Genomic DNA, 6715 nt, shown 5'->3' with positions numbered 1-6715 from the left:
CGAGGTTTCAACTAGCAAATAATATATTCTACTTCTCTTTACACTAGCAAGTAATATAATGATAAGCAGATTCGGTCCCAAGGGAGGTATTAAGAAAAAATTGTTATTGAAATACTCTTAGAAATATTATTTTTTTGGAGAAATTATGAAAATCGTAAAGTTGTATTCAAATATGAGATGAAATTGATTAAGGATTAATTCTCGGCCACATAACATAAACCAAATCGATATATAGCACATTATTCGCATTATCTCGTTACTAACAACCCTAGAATAAACAATTACGTTCAACTATCTCGTTATTATCTCTTAAGTTCACCGAACACGGAAGCACTCGACTACCGGATTCTACTTGTCAAATTACTTACAGGTACGCTTTCTAGGTATGATTTAAACAAGTACTCTAAGTTTTATGAGATAAGGTTTCTCCTAGTGATAAATTCAAAGGCTTAAATTACCTACTAGTGTCAGTTTCTACATACGGGTACTTAACAAAGTCCCATAATCAATATCCATATATTAATACTTGTGTTTGTAGTTTCTAGACAATTACAGGTCGAAGAAATTTCAAACTAGCAATAGGATTAGAACTAGCGATTCATTTTCGAACTTAAACCATTAACAAATAATTCATACATAAGCATTATTAGCATAGTAAAAATTGAACAATAACGAAAATAAATGCAAGAGAACAAGGTATTTCAAAATTAATTGTAGTTTATATTTCAGGCGTTGAAATCAAATAGCTACTCATAATAATAATTGTTCTCAAAAATAAAATATATGGCTTAAAGATGTTTAAAAGAAAGAAAAGTTGAGATTAAACCTAGGCCGCAAACCAGAGTTGCTGATGTACTACTTCTGGAGGCTAGGTATTGTTGGTAGTCAAATAGAACTCCTCTTAGGATTTCAGTCGAACAGCTGCTACGCCAAAATGTTGATATCAAAAGGTCTCATGTTGATGTTTTTAGGTTCTCTTATATATCTCTCTTCAGCTGAAAACTCAAATTGGGTCAGTACCAAGTTTCCTAATTCAATACAAATACCAAATCCCATTCAATATTATCTTTACATTCACAATTAATCAACGACTATGACTCCTCTTATTGTTGACTTATAAGCACAAAAACAAACTAGTAATAGCACTCCTTGTTGGTGTCAAGAACACCGACTAACCTCTGCCAAAACCCTTCTACTCAGTCTCAGGACTCACGGTTACCGGATGTTCAGACCTTGCACCGAATAACCCAATAAGTCACGAAAAATCAGCTTCCACAATCACAATTACCTGGCAACAGTTCTCATCATTCCATGACAGTAGCTTGCCTCCCATCTGATTTTTAGCTCAAATTCTTGGGCCTAACAACAACCCAGAAATACAATCATTTGTACCGCTAGTTCTGCGTTCTATCTTCTACCATTTTTCATAACTCACGAAAAACACCCAGACAAACAGCTGCAACAACACTTTTGTGCACAGGCTGAACCAGCCACAAATGAGGTTGAAGTGATGAAGAAGAGTTCATCCAAGAAATTAATCGAACATGTTGTCTGCACAACCTGGTGGTGGTGTTATCATCCAAGGAAGCATCTTTTATAACTCCATTTCCCTGCAAATTCAAACCCAAAAAAATCTAGGGCCATAAAATTCATCAAACCCTAAAACAATTCAGTTTCTCATCCATTTATTACTCAAATATCAGCAATAACACCCTATTAAAAACCCCGCAACATCCAGCAGCAACAACTTCAGTTTTATTAGGAATATAAGGTCGAGTCAAGTCAAGTCATGTTGACTAAATCTGTCTGAGTCTTATAAATACACTTCACATGTGTCTGTAAGAACTACCTGAAACATATTATTCATTCGGTAATAATAACCATTACATTCAATACTTTCACATGGTATTAATCGGGAAAAAGAACCACCGATTTTATTTATTTTCGATCTTAGATTTTCATCTCCATACTTTTCTTTAATGGATAATCAATATTTAGTTTCCGCTGCATCATCATCTTCGTCATCAAAAAGTTACAAGAAGAAGAAGAAAAAAAAGAAAAAGAAACCAAATTCTGATATTGAAGAAGCTTTTACTTCGATTGCTCTAATGATCAGAAATTTGGTGTGTTTTGGCTACAACGATAATGAATTCTTATCTGATAAAGGTAATTTTTTGATACAATTACAAATATTGTCAGTTCTTGATTTCAAATTATGATTTTTCAACTTAGGGTTCTTAAAATTGTTGGTTAATGATTGTGTTCTTTACAAAGACTCATTCGTCTTTGGAACCCTTATCCTTTTCTGAAGCTGTTTCTTTTCATAACCTAATTTTCTGCTCATTAATTCATTACCATCAACTCATTATTTCTTTTCAAACCCCGAAGATTAAATTTTTATCATCAACAAAATTATTTAACATATTCTCTTAACCAATCTTGTTCTTGAATCAATTTTGGTGTATATTAAATATGTCTTTGCTACCAAGTAGATTTTTCTGGCTGAGTCTTTGATGGTTTGGGAGCAGAAATGGTGAGTAACGAATCAGAACTTAATAATGGTACTACTTGTTTTGAATTCAGTATAAACTTCCGTTTTTTGAAATTATTATATGGTCATTTAATATGTCATCCTAAGGGAGAAAAGAAAGTGATTTTTGATGATCAAAACAAGAATTCTTCATCTATATCTGGGAGATTTTTAAGTTGTGATTGGTTGTGTTCTTTATCAAGATGGGTTATTAATGGAAGGAGAGGTAGAAAAGGTTTGCCATCTGTTGATGAAAGAGAAGCCATAAATAGATTATTAATGCTTGTTAATAGGAATTATTAGACCTTGAGAAAAAGAAAACAAGGAATCAAGCAGTAAACAAAGAAATTTCTCGGAAAAAGCAAAAACTTGACAGTGATAACGGGGGTATTAGAATTAGGTGTGGATCAAAATTAATGAATGTAGAATCTAGAATGGAGAATTTGGATGAGTTTGGAAAAGTTTTTGGGAAATACATACATGTTGTAAAAGTTCATTTAGGTAATCCAACATATGAAGGATGTGTGATTATTACGTATTTGTCTTTAAGTACAGGAAACCTAATGAAGAAGTTTAGTCAATATGGTCTGATGAATTGCAATAACCAGACAACAATGTGTAGTACTAATTCAGGGACTTGACATTGTTATCAAACTTTGAAGTGTTATGAATCAAGTCATATGGGTAAACAACAACAAATTCTTATTAGCAACATCAACTTCTTATGAACATGATCAAATAATCAACAACAACGGTAACAACTTCAACATCAATCCAACAACAGTAACAACTTCCGAGTCGTATCGAATTTATATGTGAAAAGACGAGGGTACCCAAATACACCACAATCTTTTAAAAATGAACCCATAAGTCTAATAACAAGTGTGATCGTCTATGGACAAAGTCAAGACAATACGAAAACTTGATATTCACTAGATAATAGTTACGGTCCGAAACCGATATACTATAGGACCAATATCAAGTGATTAGGATTTAACGCACATGTGTATTTATTTTAATTATAACTTGAACAAATTATAATGCAAAAAGTAAAGTAAAAGCACACAACAAGATTTTGTAACTAAGAAACCGCAAAAGCGGAAAAACCCGGGACCTAGTACAGTTATAAATACCCTCAGAATTAAACCGCTATAAAAAGACACTACCAACTTCATATAGTAGAGACCAAGTAAACTACCCCTACTTACCTAGTTTCTCAGTTTTCTTGCGCCTACAACCAATTTATCCAACACACGTGAATCCTAAGATAAAGTCCATTATCTTAAGTTGCTTCAGTCTATCTGAAGACTTTAAGCACTCAACCCTTTTGGTCGCTTCCAAACAATAAATGACTAATCTGTTTGGTAACCACTCTCATATCTCAGAAAATCAATCAGAGATATGTATGTTGAGTGTGACAAAGGCTTTTCTGTTTAAAATCAATTAAATTCCTTTTTCGGGTTTAGATTTTCGAAGATCTTGATTAAACAAGTTAACCACAGAATGATACCTTGTCGATCTAAATAGTACTAGTCAATAATAAGTCAATCAGAAGATAAACTAAATCTAGTCGGACCCAGCCGATCAAGTTTGTGCACGAATAAAATCACATAGATACAAAACCAATAAGAAAAATCTTTTTGTCTTCAATATTCAATAGTCTTTTGTACCTCCACAAAAACAAACTTGATTCCTGATTTATGATTGATCACGCGTAGAACGGATTATGTTGACAGTGGATGAGCACGAGTCAATGTTAAACTCTTTACCTAGTTTGAGTGACCTTATGTCAGAAAAGAAGGCTCTCAGAAATAATCAAACTAGGTGCAAATCAAGAGCTAAACATCGTTAGTCAATCAAATCAATAATTTAAAACTAAAATAACAATACAATTCTAGTTTCCCGACAACGGTACTAGTAGACGCTTCTTGATCCCAAAGAAGTTTTTATATTAGCGGACATAAGAGATTTCGCCTAATTAGGTTACTGTCATCTCCAAAATAGTATTACGAGAATACTATTAGTCGGCTATACTAGAAACAACAAAGATACAGTTTGCATGGTTCAGGGTAAGTTTGTAAAAAGAACAAACTTCACTATTTGTAGACCAAGGTAGTTTGAACACCAAGGAATTTCCATACCGAAGATATTCTTAAGATATGCAATAAAACACCTAAATTCGCTTTTATGAATTACAACCCATATCCAACTGTATAACCAAAATCTTTATGGACAACTCAATATTAGCTAGCACTTAACTAATATATATTTCCAGAGATATGTTTTGATTGCTGGTAAAACAAAACATATTAATTTCGAAAATCTCAAAAAGATTCTCTATTATTTCGGCAGGTCCAGTCCTGCATTTTTTGTGGCCTAAAGCAATTTTTTTTTGTGGTCTCCTATTAATCAAAATAAACTATACAAAACAAAAATTACATTGTCATTAGTAACTGGCAAAACAAAAACATGAGAATTACATATAAAACATAGTAGCATATATAACATTCCTACAACACACGCATGAATAGGAATGAGCAAACTGACTATACGAGACATCTAAAACCTAAGAACGATTCATCGGTCATGAGACGAACTAGCATTTACCAAAGAAAGAACGATTCATAGGTCATGATACAAACTCAATCTAGACAGAGGTAATATGATGAACAACACAATCAAACTTGTGAGGAAAAGGAAGAACAAACTTAAGACAAATCCATTTACCAAGGAAAATCAGTAGTAATTTTCATTATTTTTCGCCTGCAATCATCATACAAGCATTTCTCTCATAAAGATTTAAGGTTGAAGCACATACCTGTTTTCGCTAATTAATGATCACAATGTTGCTAAGATCAGGATGATTCATCAAAGGGATTGACACTTCCACAAACTCGATCGCTTCGAGGAGCAACTCAATTATACTTGGCCAAAAGTCTTTATTTGTACATTCTTAGTAGCAAACTCATTAGTATTATACGTAAAAATCTAAGTTACCAGGTTCATGATTCCTAGTTAGGACTGGAGGTATAATGTAATTTTTTTCCAGGTCTTAACTAGTTGGCTATAGTAAAAGAAAACCAAATGAGGCTCAAGAATCTCACAAAAACATACATTTTTCAATCCATCATAGTTAACTTGATTCATTTCAATAAATTAAATGGAAAAACAAGTACTCAAAACAGCACCAACATATATTACTTCCATTACAGTTGAAAGCTTAATTTAATGCACACAGTCACATTAGTTGGGTCGGGTCCGAAAGAAAGCCAGAACCTAGTACTTGAATATAAATCCAGAAGATGATAATTCATGAGGAGACTTGCAATCCACAATGTTTCTAGTGGTAATTATGCTTCAGATGAAGATGACTATAAATATGATGATATTTATGAAGATGAATACAAGAAGACTTATGGAGACCCTGATTTGACTCAAATAATTGCTGGTCTTCTTCCCAAGAAGAGGAATTGTAGAGTTGGAAATAAGGGGCAAACGATTTTAATGTTCATAGATTTTCTCTTTATGTTATTAATTTTTTTTTTGTGTTTAGGAGCTTATTTTATGAGCTTTTAGAGTTATTTTGTTGCTATTTTTTTGCCCATTTGGTTTATGGGGGTGGGGAAGCCTCGAGCCTCCCATTTTGTATTTCTTGTAATTACGTTTTTTTGCTTCAATAAACCATTTTGACCTAGCAAAAAAAAAAAAAAAAACTTGTCCACGAGTCATTACCCTGGTATTTACATCACAGATGATATGTTCATCGGAATATTTAAGATGTACCCACACAGGAGGTTTGTGAGTTTCACTTTCAATGTTGTTAGGGATCTCAACAACACTGTCTGTATCATATCTATTATTGGATCACTAGTTGTGGGAACAATAACAAGTTTTTACTTATCTATTGTTTCTTAAGGAGGTATCTCACTAACAACTTGTTTATCTTGTCAAAAATTACTAATATCATCAATAACCACATTGATAGATTCCATTATGACTTTAGTTCGAAGATTGTATACCCTGAAAGCACGACCGTCTGAAGCATACCCAAGAAAGATACCTTCATCACTTTTAAAATCGAACTTTCCTCTATTTCCTCTGTTTTTAAGGATGTAACATTTGCTTCCAAAAACTATTAGATAACCTAGATTTGGTTTTCTTCCACAATTCATAGGGAGTATTTAG

The sequence above is a fragment of the Papaver somniferum genome, chromosome 8 (genome assembly GCF_003573695.1).
Source record: "Papaver somniferum cultivar HN1 chromosome 8, ASM357369v1, whole genome shotgun sequence".
In the NCBI taxonomy this organism is placed as follows: Eukaryota; Viridiplantae; Streptophyta; class Magnoliopsida; order Ranunculales; family Papaveraceae; genus Papaver; species Papaver somniferum.
The sequence above is the reverse complement of the archived record's forward strand: the minus strand, read 5'-3'. Positions refer to the sequence as shown.